Raw genomic sequence first — 17,287 nt, 5'->3', positions numbered from 1 at the left:
TTATTAAAAATAAAATAATCCCAGAAAAGAAAGAAAATCAAGCCAAAATGGCCTTATTACAACCCAAAAATAAATAATAAATAAAGCAAACTTAATGAAAACCAAACACTTATTCAAAAGCCCAAATGCGATCACCGTGGCCACTCTGAATCCCCTCCGGCTCTAAGTCCCCAAATCAAGGCTAACCTACAAGGTTAATCAAAGGGGGTGAGTTTGGAAACTCAGTGTGCAACAAGCCCCTTTCAGAGCCCAAAACAATATCAGCCTGCTGGGCCTAAGCCCAAATCCAATCTCAACATATACTGGGCCGAAGCTTTTTCATATTTCACATTTCATAACACTGGGCCGAAGCCTTTACTGTAATCGGTATGGCCCGTAGGCCCATTTCGTTATCACGAGTAATTTCAATGAACGAATTAATGCAAGCCCAATTGGGGAGACTACTCGACCCACCATCCGCTACTCTCCACCCGTACCAACCAACACACCATGAGGGGAATACCTCAACCCACCCAACCAACACACCACTAGCAGCATAGCTGCTTTATCATATATCTGGAGGCCTAGCCTCTTTTAATAACTGGGGCAAAGCCCTTTTTGGTAAACTGGGGCATAAGCCCTTTTCAATAAATTGGGGCATAAGCCCTTTTCGGTAAACTAAGGCATAAGCCCTTTTCAATAAACTGGGGCATAGCTCTTTTGCACTTCCTCCATCCATATAAAAACCCAACCCAATGCATTTATGATTACATCATATGCATTTCATACATATCATGTGCATATCATACATATCATGTGCATATCATATCAATCATGCATATCATATCCCACGTATCAAATTTATAATTAAACCCTAGGGGTATAATAGTCATTTTTACCTAGGGCAAAATAGTCATTTTCATATTATAAAAGTAATTTCATAATTTTACCAAATATTAGGGTTTTCCATGTTCATTATTAGTTACTAACCATTCTTATGTTTTAAACAGCGATTCTGGCCCCTTTTTAGCGAAACTGAGTTATTGGGCCAAAAACCCCTAATGGGCCCTACAAATGCCAACTTAGCCCACTAAGCCCACTTAACTCAAATTTTACAATAGTACTCACTGTGTTAACATGCAACTTTTCCAAATTCCAATTGCTATCATTTTTACCCAAATGGGCCCGGAAGCCCATTGGGCCCGATTTTGGCCCCACGAGGCCCAACTTACCGTGAATGCCAAAATCATGCCCTTACCTTTTCCAATGTTCCTGATCATAAACCCGGCAAATCTAACTAACCAATGAGCGTTCGCTTGCTCACAAGTACTCGAAATGCCAGAATTTTGGCATTTCGGCTTTCCGGCATTTATCATTTTAAGCTATGAAAAAGGGTTCGTTACATACCTGTTTTGCGATATTCCTCAATGAGATCTCCTACACAATTTCTCCTATAATCAAATGTTAATAGAGCAGCTCAAAATAATTGAACCAAATCGAGAACCATCTAATATCAACACTTACACATTCGGCCACCCTCCATAATGGCCTTAAGAACCTTACCTTTGCCGAAATTGATGACTAGCTCTAGCCACTCCGATGATCCAAACTAATCCAAGTTGACCCTACGCCTTGCTGCTCCTTCACTAAACAAACCATAAAAAGATTAAAAGAAAAACCCAATAGAGCCTATACCCACATTCGGCCATCCCTAAACTATAGGGGTTTTGGCTTTTATCAATAGTTACTATAGGAATCATTTAGAGTTCGAGCACTTACCACAGTCTCTCTTCTTGAATCCGTTTATGCCTAGATGATAAGGGAATTGGCCACTAAAAAGTGAAAAGAAAAAGAGGTTTGCTGGTCAACAAGAAATCGGCACCACCTAGCTTCACAGATTTTGGCTTTTGTGGTATTTCGGCAGTAGTGGTGGTAAGAAAAACAATAGGTGAACGAAGGGGAGTAGTGGGCTGGTTTTGGAAAAGAAAAAAAAAGAAAAGATGAATGGGAGGAAGGTAGATTCGGCTGGAAAAGAAAAGAGAGAAAAAAGACTACACCTAAAGGAGAAAACGACACACCCTAATTCCTATTGCCGAAAATCCCTAACTAAAACCCCTCTACCAAAATCCCCTCTCTAATTCCCTCAATTCAGCTAAGCTCTATCCTCCTCTCAAATCCTTAAAATCTCTCCCCTTATCCCTCCTTAATTCATGCATTTGACTTATTCAAACTCTCTCCCACGGAGTTTCATCCAACTTTAAACTCTAACATGCACAAGCATAAAAATAACATTACCTTTGCCATCATAGGGAATCGAACCTAGGTCTTCCCCCAATACTTACAAGCCACCTTTATGGCTCCCTAGTGGTGTCACTTAGCCACTTTACCAGAGGATCTTTTGTGTTACATTTCACCCACAAATTTTAATAAGACCACCTATCCAAAGCCCCTAACCTCTTAAGTCCAAAATTCAAAAATTCAACCGAGTTTTTTCCAGCACATGGGCCTTCCATAAGCCCATTTACCTACTCAAATTATGAATTCCACAACCAAATACCAAATTTTAAAAACTTTACCAAAATATCGAGAATCACGAAAAACCCGAAAATCAGGATGTTACAATCTTGAAATGATTATTATTATGATATGAATCATGTGCTCATGGTACGAGTTGGTACCTGGAATTAGTATGATTGAGTTGCAATTATGTATAGAAATAATAGCCGATATTGAAATATGAGTGAATGAAATTGGCATGTGATTTTGGTATGGTGATTAAGCATGAAAGTGGGTGATAATGATATGATATGATTGATGTATGTTTTGATTAAGAATTGGCTGAGAATTTGGTAAAAATGTGCTTAGTTTCCTGCTTGTAGGTATGACCAGAAATGGGTGGCAAGTTCGTTTTACAAAGGGCATATTTTTTCCACAAGGACAGAGACATGGTCATGTGTCTCAGTCGTGTGCGACACATGGTCATGTTACACAGCTGTGTGTCCCCTGCTACACTTTAAGGTTAGTCTCGAGCACGGCCTAGACACGGGCGTGTCTAGTGGCTATGTGAAGCACACAACCTTGGCACATGGGCGAGTGTGGCCATTTCGATGGGTACACGGGCTAGACGCACGGACATGTGGTCAGCCATGTGACCCAAGCCAGTTTCAACGACAGCCAAGGCACACGTGTGTGTCATGTGGCCATGTGGATAAGTCAATATGTATGCCCTGTTTAGCCACGGGTTATACACACGGGCGTGTCTAAGGTCGTGTGAAGTACATGGCCTATTCACACGGGCGTGTGACCTTTATAACTTTGAAAAATTTTTATGTTTTAAAAAATTTTGTATGAGTTTGGTTTAATCCCAAACCTTCTTCAAAGCATATTTAAGGTCTCGTAGCCCTTCTAAAGGGACTCTTTGTGTATGATTTGAAATGATGTGATGATGATGTATGATATGTTTGCAATATGATTGAAAAAGATTCTGATAAGTCTGGTAATGCCTTTTAACTCTAATCAGGAATTGGTTACAGGTTAAGGGTGTTAATTTAGTGGTATCAGAGCTATGGTTTAGTCGGTTCTAGGACTACCATAGCGTACGTGAGTCTAGCTATACATGTCATATTTATCTTGCGATAGTGTGATATCTCTCGACTCTAACGAAAATTGTTTTGATGAGACAGATAAGTTTTTCAGCCAAGCTAATTCTGATGGTACGGAATGTGTACTCAGATGTTTGAATGGAAATGTGCTGATTATAAGTTGAAACTCATAAAAGTATGGATCAAAGAGTATGACATTTTGTTATTGACAAATGTTGTAAATATATGAGCATATGAGTTATGATATTTGGATTATGATTATTATATGAAATGCTTTGATCGTGAATTAGTGATTTGAGTTGGTATAAGAACCATGTGTTAAGAACAAAAATGATTAAAAGCAAATGTTTATTAAATGTTTTAAGAATATGAAATTAGAAATGAGCTGACTATTTGTGATAGCATGTGTTAAGTGCATGTATGTGCGAGGTAAATTTGAGGCTTTACTACCTTACCCCCTTATCAGTAAAATGTTACTATGAAATCTGTGAGTAAGATTCGGGTTGAATAAGCTTATGAGTATGGATTTACAGAAGTCTGTGTTCGTAAGGTTAATAATGTGGTTAGAAAGGTGAATGAATCAGCAAATGAAGGCAGTACTAAAAGAGATATGGGATAGTTCTAAAGACTATTCAGATTATACAAAGTCACTATTACAGAAAAGTTAACTCAGATCAACTGACCTATTCAGGTATGTTATCTGAAGAAAATATCAGCTAGAATCTTTTCTGAATTGATTTCTGTCAGTGAAAGGATAATGTTTGAATTGTAGTGATGGCTAAGTACAGTGGTCATAGCTGAGTAGTCACTATGATCTTTTCTGGGCATTCTATGTGTACTTTTATCCTCAGAAATATATCTAACTGTTTAGTTTCAGAAAAAAATTCTTATCGTATGAGAACATTAGCTAAACATATTAATAGATGACGATATAGTTGGTCTGTTTGAATTATGTTCGATACTACTACGTCCATATTTGGTATTTATTCCCTTGAGTGAATATGAACATCGATGGTAAAGCCCATATGAGGCTAATACTCTATTTCTACTGGTTATTGTTCTGATGAATATACGTGAAGATTATATTGCTTCTGTTATTGTGGATTTCAATATTTATGAGTGATATTGTTCTTTCTGGACATTTCTGGGATACCATAGGAGTTGATTTCATTATATGTGGGTTGTAATTCTCTTATATTCTGCGAAGCTTCAGATGTTGAAAATTTCGCTATTATGGTTTTCTCATGATTCTATGTGAATATCTACAAGAGATCTCTATTTGATAGAAATGACTATATCTATTATAATCATAATTTTTATTCTAAACTTTGGGGAGTACTGCAGTACTGTTACCAGAGTTATAAAAGTTGTGCTTCTGCATTAGTTGTTGTCCAAATCATATTGGATTTTCTTCTGTGTTCAAATGCTTTCTTAATAGTCAAGATATTATCTATTGTTACGTGTGAGACGTCGATCTTATTATGACATTATGATTTCTATTTGATGATTGTGACACCTGTATAGTAATATGCCTGGGGTTATCCTTCTAATGAGAAGAAAAGATTTCTTCGAAAAGACTGATTCAATGGTTTAGTCTGATCTGAACTATTTGAATGAAAAGATGATACAGTTATATGTGTTCAAATCTATCCACTGGATTGGAGATAAACTTTAAACGTACACATGTGAATTGAGGGATGGTCTAGAAGAAGAATTCATATTCTTGAAGATTTGATACAAAATTATATCTATTGGAACAATTCTATCTGAGAAATGTTGTGGTAAATTAAAGTTAGTCCGAATGTTGAATCTTTCTTTTGCACAAAGACATTATCAATTGAAATGTCAGTTCTGGTTCAGACTGAGTTGAATAAAGAGTTATGTGATATATATATATGATGATTATAAGAGTTTAAAATGTTTAGTCTCAGATAAAAATCTGAACTTGGCACATCAAAGTTAGCTTGAATCGTTGAAAAATTTCTGAGTCTGTGAGTGATTCTTATCCGAGGAAAATGATTATCTTGAGCGATAAATACGTGATTGATCTTATCAGGTAACGAACAGTTGTTAGCTGAATTAGAGGTTAAATAAATGTTTATTTAGTGAAGTTGTGAAATCAAAAATATGTCAGCGAATTATAAGTTTAAAAAGGGTTTAGCATAAATTGATTTCTGATTTAGAACCTCAGATGTGGTATTGGTGATTAATTGAAAGGTTATATGAATATATAGCAACTGCTACAAGAAACTCTTACTGATAGTTTATCTGCTCATATGGGATTAACAAGATGCATAACAGTCCGAGACATGATATCAATGATTGAGTGTGAAATGTGATATTCCTGACTTTTTTTATTATAGAAATAGAGTGTGGAGGAAATCTGTATCAGAACTATCCTTGTTATTGAAAAAGATGGAGTTATTTGAAACGTTGTTAACTGTCTAAAGAAATCTATCGGTACGTTTAGATTTTTGATAAGTCATAATTTATACATATTTTATCCATGCTTAGCACATTTTTGGATGAATTATCATTGGATTTGTGGAATTTGATGCTCCCAATGCTTTAATTTCATGTTTTATACATAGGTGAGTATAGGAGAGTAAAAAGAGCGAGAATCAGGCCAAAAATAGAGAAAATGGGCCAACATGATAAATCGACATGGTCTAGACTTCTGTACATGGATAGACCACACGCCCGTGGCTATTCAACAGTCTCTAACACAATTTGAAGCACTTGCACATGGGCGTGTCACACGGGCATGTCTCTATGGGGCCCAAGTCTAGTTCTAATCGGAAAAAGGGCATTTTGGAGGATTCTTAGGCATTCTAAAGCCTATATAAACACCCCAGGAGATACCTAGAAAACACACACGGAGTAGGCGGCAAGGAATTACTCGAAGAAAGCCGATTGATCCATCTCAGAAGTCAGATTCTCCTTTAAGACTGAAGATCTCCCTTAAATTTCCTTTAGGGGTTTTTGGGTTTTCTTTATGTTTTTTTATTATTCTTCTGAGATGTTTTCTTTTACACTTACGAACTAAATCTCCTAAATACCTAAGGGGGATGAAACCTAAGACGGATCTTATTATTGTTTTATAAACTATATGATAAATACTTGATTTGTTCTTAACTATGTTTTCTTAATTCTTATCTTAATATTCCAGGATATTCATTCAATTATTAATGTTCTTATTCAGAGGAGCAAAAGTCCCTGTCTAAGAGTAGATCTAGCATAATTAAGCGAAGTTGATTGCACCCTTAGACATAGGGTGACATAAATCTACCGGATTAGAGTCAAACCTAATAAGGTAATCCATAGATCGAGTTAATGCAATACCAGGGGTTTTAATTAGAAAGATATTTTAATTAATCAACCTAGGTTAGACATTGCTAGTCTCGAGAGAGATAATAATATAACTTAGGGATTTCTACGGATCAAGTCAAGTGAATAAATCGTCTGGTTCAGAGTCAAATAACAAGTGAAGTCTAGGTGGAATTTCCCTTGGGTATTGTCTAAATCAATCAGTTTTCCCAAAAGTATTTCCCCAATTTACTTCCTGTGCATTCTTAGTTTAGTTAATTAGTTTAGATAAAACAAAACCTTTTATTTTTAGGCTAGATAATAAAAAGAATGTTAATACTAGTACTTTTAGTTCCTTGGGGTTCGACATTCTGATCTTGCTATAAACTATACTATTGTTTGATAGGTGCACTTGCCTTCATCGTGATAATAGTGAGTTTTCAAGTACGGTTAATCATAAATATAAAACCTATCACGCACATCGAGTTTTTGACGCCGTTGCTGGGGATCTAAAATATTAGGAACGCTTAATTTTTATTACTTTAGCCATTTATTTTATTGCAATTTAAATTTTATTTCAGTTTAGTTAATTTTACTAAATTTTCTTTTTCCTTCTGGCTGGTTTTTATAGTGTATGACTAGAAGAAACCCGTCGGGACCATTACTTTTTGATAGTGAGATCGATCGCACAGGTCGTAGAAGCATAAGAGAAATAAGGTGAAGCCTAAGATACATAGAGGAAGGGCAAGAGGATGATGTTTCCACCACAACCGAGGAGATGGCTAAAAATCAGGAAAACCCACTACCTCTTGCAATTGCTGCTAATCCAGTAAATTAGAATCCTGCTTCACGTAATGTATGATTATGCTAAACCTACTTTAATAGGAACTGAATCAAGTATAGTTAGACTTGTTGTTGCTGCAAGTAACTTTGAATTGAAACCTAACACGATTCAAATGATACAATAGTTTGTTCAGTTTGATGGTTTGCAAGATGAGGATCCAAACGCTCATTTGGTGAATTTCCTAGAGTTTTGTGACACATTTAAGATCAACAGCATTTTTGATGATGCCGTTCGCCTTCGGTTGTTTCCCTTTTCGTTGAGGAACAAAGCTAAACAGTGGTTGAACTCGTTACCACGAGGGTCAATCACAACTTGGGAACAAATGACTGAAAAATATTTACTTAAATATTTTTTGTCGACTGAAATGGCTAACTTGAGGAATGATATCTCTTCTTTTGTGCAGATGGATCTAGAAACACTCTATGATGCATAGGAGAGATACAAGGATATATTGAGAAGGTGCCCTCACCATGTGTTACCTCTATGGCTACAGGTTCAAACGTTTTAAAACAGTGTGAACCCCTCAACAAGGCAACTTATCGACAAAGCCGCCGGTGGAACTTTGAATAATAAAACACTTCAAGAGGCTTACGAATTTATTGAAGAGATGTCACTGAATAATTATCAGTGGCAAGTCATGAGGACAAAGCCAACGAAAGCAGTCAGCGCTTTTAACGTCGATTCGGTCACTATGCTCTCTAATCAGGTAGAACTTTTGAATAGAAAAATTGATGTTTTACTTGGTTCTTCACATATTCACCCAGTAATGCAATGCAATGCAAGTGAAGGAGGAATGAGTAATTCAGAATACCCACCTTATGGCCACAACATGGAAAATGAGCAATTAAATTATATGGATAATAATCATCGACCTCAAAATAATCCTTATAGTAACACTTACAATGCAGGATGGAGGAACCACCCAAATTTCTCATAGGGAGGCCAAGGGAATCAAAGACTACCAGCCCCTCCAGGCTTCCAACAACAACCTCACTAGTAAGAGAAAAAGCTAAACCTTGAGGAGATGATGTCAAAATTTATTTCAGTAGTAGAAACCCGTTTTCAAAACACTAAAACTGCACTTAAAAATCAATAAGCGTTGATCCAAGGACTCGAGAATCAATTGGGTAGCTGGCTAAGATGATTTCAGAAAGACCACCGGGAAGTCTACCTAGTAACACCGAGCCCAATCCAAAAGAGCATGTAAAAGCAGTTACACTAAGGAGTGGGAAAGTGTTAGTTGAATCTGAAAAGAAGCCACCACAAGAAGTTGACAGAAACAAAGGAGAGGAGGTAAAACCCGAAAACAATGACAATCCAATGCCGAAGGAATATAGACCACCAATCCCATATCCAGCAAAGTTGAAGAAAGACCGCATGGATGCACAATTCAGTAAATTTCTTGAACTTTTTAAACAACTTCATATTAACTTACCTTTTGTTGAAGCTATATCGCAGATGCCTACATATGCAAAATTTTTAAAGGAGCTTCTAACAAACAAAAGGAAGTTTGAAGACCTCTCTACAGTGGAACTTAATGAAGAGTGTTCAGCCATACTCTAAAACAAACTGCCAACCAAACTGAAAGATCCAGGAAGTTTTACTATTCCCTGATTAATTGGTAGTTTGAATGTTGATAAGGCACTAGCTGGTTTAGGCGCTAGTATTAATTTGATGCCATATAAAATGTTTAAAAAACTTGGTCTTGGGGAACCTAAACCCACTAGGATGAGTATTCAATTAGTTGATAGATCTGTTAAATATCCTAAGGGAATTATAGAGGACGTACTTGTAAAAGTAGATAAATTTATATTCCCTGTTGATTTCATTGTGCTTGACATGGATTAGGATGTTGAAGTGCCTTTAATCTTAGGTCATCCATTTTTAGCACTACTAGGGCTATTATTGATGTAGGTGATGGTAAATTGGTACTTAGAGTAGGTGACGAAAAGATTATTTTTAAAATTTATGATGCCATGAGATTTTCTAGGGAACAGGATGACTCATGTTATTTTATTGACTCTATTGATCATGCTACTCAAGATTCTTTTCAGGAAATCGTACATAAGGACATTGTGACAGTCTAAATTAGACCCTAGTTGGAATGTAGTTTCGGGGCCATAAGACCGAGTCCCAAGAATTTATTTAAAATTTAGTTGCATGTCCTCTATGTGTATTAGTGCATGTGTGAGAATTTGATGATTTAATTTAGACTTATGAATGTGAATTTCGTGTGATTGACTTAGTTGAGAACTTAAGAAAATATGATAGGGGAATGTGTAAGGACCAAATAATAACAAAGTGAGGGGTCTTGGGTTTGCATGTCAAATTGCCAAAAAAACCCAAGTAGTGGCCGGCCATGCCATGATGCCCATCCCTTAGGTTGAATTTCAATGCAATTATTTATTAGTTAACAATTAAAATAAATAAAAGAAAGGAATTAAAAAAGTAAAAGATGAACAAAATGAGGAGGGAAGAAGGAGTGTTCATGTTTTCTTTCTTTTGCAATTGCCGTAACTAGAGGAAGAGGAAGAAGGAAGATTCGGCCAAGGTGGTCCTCTAGATTAAGGTATGTTCAAGGTTATTTTTGGAAGTATATACAACCTTTGGGTGATGAGTCTAAATTCTATCTATCTCATGGTTGGATTTGGGGTTGTTAGAGAGTTAGGATTCGGCTAAGGAGCTTAAAAATTTTAGTTGATACCTTGATGCTATTAGCATGCTAGTTATATGGATGTGTTAAGTTGCTTGTTATGTTAGCATGAAAGTTGAAATTGTTAAGCTATTTTGTTGGAGGTGCCGAATTTAGGACTAAGAAGAGAATGAGTATTCGGCTAACATAGTGGAAAGGTGGGTGTTGCCGATTGTTAGATTTAGACTATGGGAGTGGCTATAATGGGCATTAAGATGTAGAACTTAAGAAATGTAGTTATATGTGGATTTACATGATGTTACAAATAGATGTGAAAATATGCTAGATTAGGAAAATTCGATCAAGTGTTCATGAGATGAAATTAGGTGTTTAAATGATGTTATAGTTGACATTGTACATATATACATACATTCGGCCATCTAATTGAGTATGAAGGTGGTGTTAAATCTAATTGTGATGCCCATTCGGAAGTATATATACATATATATATATACATAAGTATGCCCATTCATGATGTTACCTTTAATTATGTGTATAATCGACTAAATGGGTAATTAGTGAGGATGGTTGCCGAATATACAAACATACATATGCATGTGTAATTGAATTATGAATGTTTAGCAAGATGGTTAAACTAGTTGATTTATTGATTAAGCTCAAGGAGTTAAAGGAGGAGAATCAAGTAAAGGCAAAGAAAAGATCATCGAGTAGCCGAGTTGGAACCGTCTTACCCAACACAAGGTAAGTCATTAAGCATATATTTGGTATTGATTTAAATGATCGTAATACCTATGCAATTGTGTTTAATGAGGTGAAATGTATAGAAATGTATATGTATGTAGAGATGAAATTGTCGAATGTAAAAAAAAGGGAGTGAAGTGTATAGAGTGGCTGGTTTTCAGCACTAAGTGTGCGGGCAATAAGTGTTCACGGTTGAGAGATTGGCACTGAGTGTGCGAGCTTGAAATGCATGGCACTGAGTGTGCGAGCTTGAAATGCATGGCACTGAGTGTGCGAGCTTGAAATGCATGGCACTGAGTGTGCGAGCTTGAAATGCATGGCACTGAGTGTGCGAGCTTGAAATGCATGGCACTGAGTGTGCGAGCTTGAAATGCATGGCGCTAAGTGTGCGAGTTTAAAGTACATGGCACTAAGTGTGCGCGGTTGATTATTAAGCACTATGTGTGCGAACCCACTATATATTTTCTATAAATTATTTCCATTAAGGGTGCGAATTTACCGAGTCGATTTTGGACAGCGGAAAGGGTAAGTACCTTGAGTTCATGGCTAATAGGCGCTATGTTTATATTTGGAGTTGAGCTTGGTAAGTTTTGAACCTATGTGATGAGTATAATTGAAGTCACGTACATAAGGTTCATCGCGGAATAGGTGAAAGGTCGTTTAGTTGTATGATTGTAATGAAAATAAAATGATGTATGGAAATGCCTCAATTATTCTATTGAATAGTGTATGAAATGTCAATGTAGGACTTGGTATGAGATTGAACCATAAGGTCTAAGAAACTATGGCATAGTTCGGTATGGATGGAGTACTTAGCCTCATTTCGTTGTTTCCTCTTGTGAAAATTTTATTAATGGATGGTAGTGTAATGCTTATGACTTACTGAGTTATATACTCATTCGGTTTTTGCTTGTCACCTATTTTAGGTTTCTTGGACTCGACCTTTTGCATACTCGGGACCGTCATCGAAGTCATCACACCGGCTAGCAACTTTTGGTATTTTCTTCTTAGTTGGCCTAGGAGAACGTTTCGGCATGTATAGGCTATTATGTTTGTTGGAATTTTGGTATGTAAACTTTTAGCCATGCGAAAATGGCATATATGTTCGGTTGGATTTGGTTCTATAATACTTAGCTACGAGTCTTAGAAATTTTGGTTTTGGTAATGTGGTCATGACTGATAATGGACCACTTCGGTTTTGGTTGAGTAATAGTTGAGGTCTACTCATTTACTATGCCATATGTCATGGCTGATTATTTTCGGTGTTAAACTCATAATATGACTATAGCATAGTAGGGAGATGCTCGGTGATGGTTAGCCTTTGGTACGGCTGGTCATGGTCATAATTGGTGATAGGTATGATGAATCACTTGTTAGACCAAGGAAAATCATGAAATAGGCATAGTTCACTCTAGTAACAGATGCAGACAGCAGCAGTGATGTGAGATTGAAAAATCACTAAAAATAGTAGAAATGGAATTAAATAATGAATAAATTATGAAATCGAAGCTTGATGAGTCTATTTTCATATGGAAGAAAGAAAACGTCTATATGAGCTGTATGTTAGGAGATATTGAAATTCTTGTGAAACTGGACCAGAGCGATTTCTGGATCCCCTGTTATGACTTAGAAAATTCACCGTAAATTTTATTGAGATAATTAGAGGTTGTGCCTTATATGTACAGATTTTTTATCGAGTCTAGTTTCATTAGAGACAAACGACATAGGCATTGAAGCCCTTTACAGGGAGATATTTAAATCATAAGGTACAGAGGTCAGTGTAGTCGAACCTTGAAACAGGGGAAACTTTAACAAATAAACTGTACTAATTGGCCCAACCAAAAATTATACAAAAATTCCACCATATATATATATGAGTCTAGTTTTGGGGAAAATTTACGGAATTGGATTTCAAGTTTCAGAACTCGAAATATGATTTTTAAAGCGACCACAATACAGTAGCCAGCTTGCCTGGAACAAAAAAAATATAGGGGGAAATAAATGAAGTAAGCCGGTAACACCTCGTGTTCGATTTCCGGTAACGGCCATGCGTTCGAGGTGTTACAGACATGATGGAACTGTGTCTTGCCCAAGGATAGGGGGTGGATGATGATTCTAAGATAGGAACCGAACTAAATTCCAATGAAACCTCCCCAATACCAGTAGAATATGAGGGTATTAAGGTAAACGATGAACTTAAGCAAAAACCCTCTATTGTAGAACCTCTCAAACTAGAACTTAAACAATTGCCAAATCACTTGGAATATGCATTCCTTGAAAATAATTCTACATTACCGGTAATTATTGCATCCAACTTGCAACCCAAGGAGAAAGAGGAATTACTCCAAGTATTAAGGGAGCATAAAAGGGCCATAGCTTGGAAAATTTTTGACATTAAAGGGATCAGCCCTTCTTTTTGCTCCCACAAAATTTTAATGGAAGATGAATATAAGCCATGTGTACAAGCCCAAAGACGACTGAACCCCAACATGAAAGAAGTTGTTAAAGTTGAGGTAATTAAACTCCTAAATGCCGGAATTATATATCCTATTTCTGACAGTTCTTGGGTAAGTCTAGTGCAAGTTGTTCCTAAGAAAGGGGGCATGACTGTTGTAGCCAATGAGAAGAATGAATTAATCCCAACAAGGACAGTCAAAGGTTGGAGAGTTTGCATTGACTATAGGAAGCTGAATGATGCCACGAGAAAAGATCACTTCCCCCTTCCATTCATTGACCAAATGTTAGAAAGATTATCAGGGCACATGTACTACTGCTTCTTAGACGGACTCTCTAGCTATTTTCAAATCCCAATAGCTCCTGAAGATCAAGAAAAGACGACATTTACATGTCCATACGGTACATTTGCTTATCGTAAAATGCCTTTTGGATTATGTAATGCTCCTGCTACTTTTCAGCGTTACATGATGGCTATTTTTTACGAACTCGTAGAAAACATCATGGAGGTATTTATGGATGATTTCCCAGTTTTCAGTAACTCTTTCCATCTTTGCCTTAAAAATTTAAAACGAGTCTTAATAAGATGCGAGGAAACAAATCTTGTGCTCAACTAGGAAAAATGTCACTTTATGGTTCAAGAAGGTATTGTGTTAGGACATAAAATTTCTAGTAAAGGGATTGAGGTTGATAAATCTAAAATTGAAGCCATTGAGACACTACCTTCCCCTAAATCGGTTAAGGCTATTAGAAGCTTTTTAGGACATCTTGGGTTTTATAGAAGATTTATTAAAGATTTTTCTAAAATAGCTAAGCCTTTGACTAAATTACTGGAAAAAGATGTGCCTTTTAATTTCGATCAGGAATGTTTAGAAGCATTTAATACTTTAAAAGATAAATTGGCTAAAGCTCCAATTATAATTGCACCTGATTGGAATTCACCTTTCGAACTAATGTGCGATGCGAGTGATTTTGCAGTAGGTGCAGTTTTGGGACAGCGAAGAGATCAGCATTTTCAACCTGTCTATTACGCTAGCAAAACTTTGACAGCCGCACAAGAAAACTACACCACCACGGAGAAAGAGCTGCTAGCTGTGGTTTTTGCATTTGATAAATTTAGGCCATATCTAATATTGTCTAGAGTTGTCATTCATACTGACCATTCTGCTCTTTGCTACCTTTTAACTAAGATTGATGTAAAACCTCGACTCATTCGATGGATTTTGTTATTGCAGGAATTTGACTTGTAGATTAGGGATAAGAAAGGAACTGAAAATCTCGCGGCTGATCATCTTTCCAGGCTTGAAAATTCAAGTACCAATGAGCTAGATGAAGTTGAAATAAATGATTCATTCCCTGAAGAACAATTTTATGCTATATCTAATTCTGAGATACCTTGGTTTATAGACATTGCAAATTTTTTAGCCGCTAAAATTATCCCAAAAGGGTTGACACGTCAGTAAAAGAAGTGATTCTTTACTGATGTGAAAAAATACTTTCAGGAAGACCCTCTCCTTTTCCGTATATGCGTAGACCAAGTCATTAGAAGATGCGTGATCTTGGAACATTACCACTCAGGACCAACTAGAGAACATTACAGTGGGAATAAGACCGCACATAAAATACTCGAATCAGGTTTTTATTGGCCCACTCTATTCAAAGATGCCAACAGGTATGTTACTTCTTGTGACAAATGCCAAAGGACAGGTAATATCTCCAAACGTGATGAAATGCCTCAAACATATAAGCTTTCATGTGAAATATTTGACGTTTAGGGTATCGACTTCATTGGTCCATTCCCTAGTTCAATTGGGAATAAATATATCTTAGTAGCTGTCGATTATATGTCCAAAGGGTTGAAGCCCAAGCTTTACATACTAATGATGCTAGAGTAGTAGTACATTTCCTTAAGAAACTTTTCTCTTAATTTGGAACACCTAGAGCAATCATCAGTGATAGGGGTACTCATTTTTGTAATGCCCAATTTAACAAGATCCTTAAGAAATACGGAATTCATCACAGAACAGCTACCCCTTACCACCCTCAAACTAGTGGTCAAGTCAAAGTGGCAAACAGAGAGCTTAAACGTATCCTAGAAAAGACAATAGAATCGAACAGGAAAGATTGGGCAATGAAAGTAGATGATGCTTTATAGGCTTATAGAACTGCTTTTAAGACCCCTATAGGAACATCACCTTACAGACTTGTTTATGGAAAAAGTTGTCATTTACCATTTGAGTTAGAACACAAGGCATTCTGGGCTATAAAATTTCTAAACCTTGGTCCCAAACTTGCAGGTGAAAATAGGTTGATGCAGTTGAACGAGTTAGATAAGTGGCGAACCAATGCATATGAAAATTCACGCCTATACAAGGAAGTAACGAAGCACCGCTACGACGCTCGTTTAAGACAACACAAACAATTTGAAGTTGGAGATCTTATCCTGTTGTATAACTCAAGGCTCAAATTGTTCCCTGGGAAGCTTAAATCACAATAGTCAGGTCCTTTTGTAGTCCAAACTATCTTTCCATATGGCACAGTAGAGGTAAGTCACCCATCACAAGGCACTTTCAAGGTAAATGGACATCGCCTCAAACTCTATAACGGTGAGAATTTCAAAGCTGATAGAGAGGAGCTACGGCTCCATGAACTTCCCTAAATATACCCACAAGGTAGAGTCGAGCTTAGACTCTAAATAAGCGCTTCTTGGGAGGCAACCCAAGCACTAACCTCACTAAATAGGTTTTAATTTTTCTTTAACTATTCATAGTTAACTGCAAGAAATTTTGACATTTGACAGGGGCAAACACGGCCTAGCCCACGAGCGTGTTTTAGGCCGTGCTCATACCACGGGGGCTGACATGGCCATGTGATACAGCTGTGTGAAAACAGAGCAAAAATTCACCTAAAACACAGGATTCAATACATTGCCACGACCGTGGGCAATCCTGTCAAAATAACACGATTGTGCATAACACCCGTGGAAGAAACTGATAAATTAACATGGGCATGTGATACACCCGTGTCACCACCTGTGGTCGAGACTATCAAAAGAACACGGGCGTGTGCATATATACACAGGCATTGGAGAAGCGAACCACATTGCACACGGTCGTGCGATACAACCATGTGACCACACGGCCTATACACACGGGCGTGTCCTCAGGCCATGTGGTAATTCTTCATTTCACGATAAACACGGGCTGGACGCGAGCCACACAGGCGTATGACACGACCGTGTGAGACCAGTGTTGGACGACACGGCTGTGCCTCTTTTTAAACTCATTTTATTTTTATTTTCTTTTATTTCTATTTATTTTTGAAGACTCATGTTTTATATCTTTAAACTCTACCTATCTTTATGTTTTAATTCTCCTTCACAGTAATGACTTCTCATTTATCCCTCAGAATCATACCTTTCCTTTAGCTTTATCTTCAGTTCTCGCTCTAGCTAATCCAAGGGTTTCATCCATAATCTCAGGGCAGTTTCACTTCTCTTCCTCTCTTTCGATATTATATTTATATTGCTATTATATATCTTTGTACATTGAGGACAATGTACTTCTTAAGTGTGGGGGTTATTTATATCATTATAAGAAAAATCCCTGAATTTTGTCTTATTCTCACGTAACTCACTCATATCACTATTAGAATGAATTTTGAATAATTTATGATATTTATTGATATATCTTGAATTAAAACATAGGC

General features: G+C 36.9%; 1 non-coding gene across 1 annotated transcript; it reads right to left on the bottom strand.

Annotated features, from left to right (window-relative positions):
* Window positions 1–8,101: 8,101 nt before the first annotated feature.
* LOC121210164 (small nucleolar RNA R71) lies at window positions 8,102–8,208 on the bottom strand. The gene has a single exon (XR_005905292.1). It is a non-coding gene; the product is annotated as a small nucleolar RNA R71 (small nucleolar RNA).
* Window positions 8,209–17,287: the final 9,079 nt, after the last annotated feature.

The sequence above is a fragment of the Gossypium hirsutum genome, chromosome A11, assembly GCF_007990345.1.
Source record: "Gossypium hirsutum isolate 1008001.06 chromosome A11, Gossypium_hirsutum_v2.1, whole genome shotgun sequence".
Lineage (NCBI taxonomy): Eukaryota > Viridiplantae > Streptophyta > Magnoliopsida > Malvales > Malvaceae > Gossypium > Gossypium hirsutum.
This window is presented reverse-complemented; position numbering and strand designations above follow the sequence as displayed.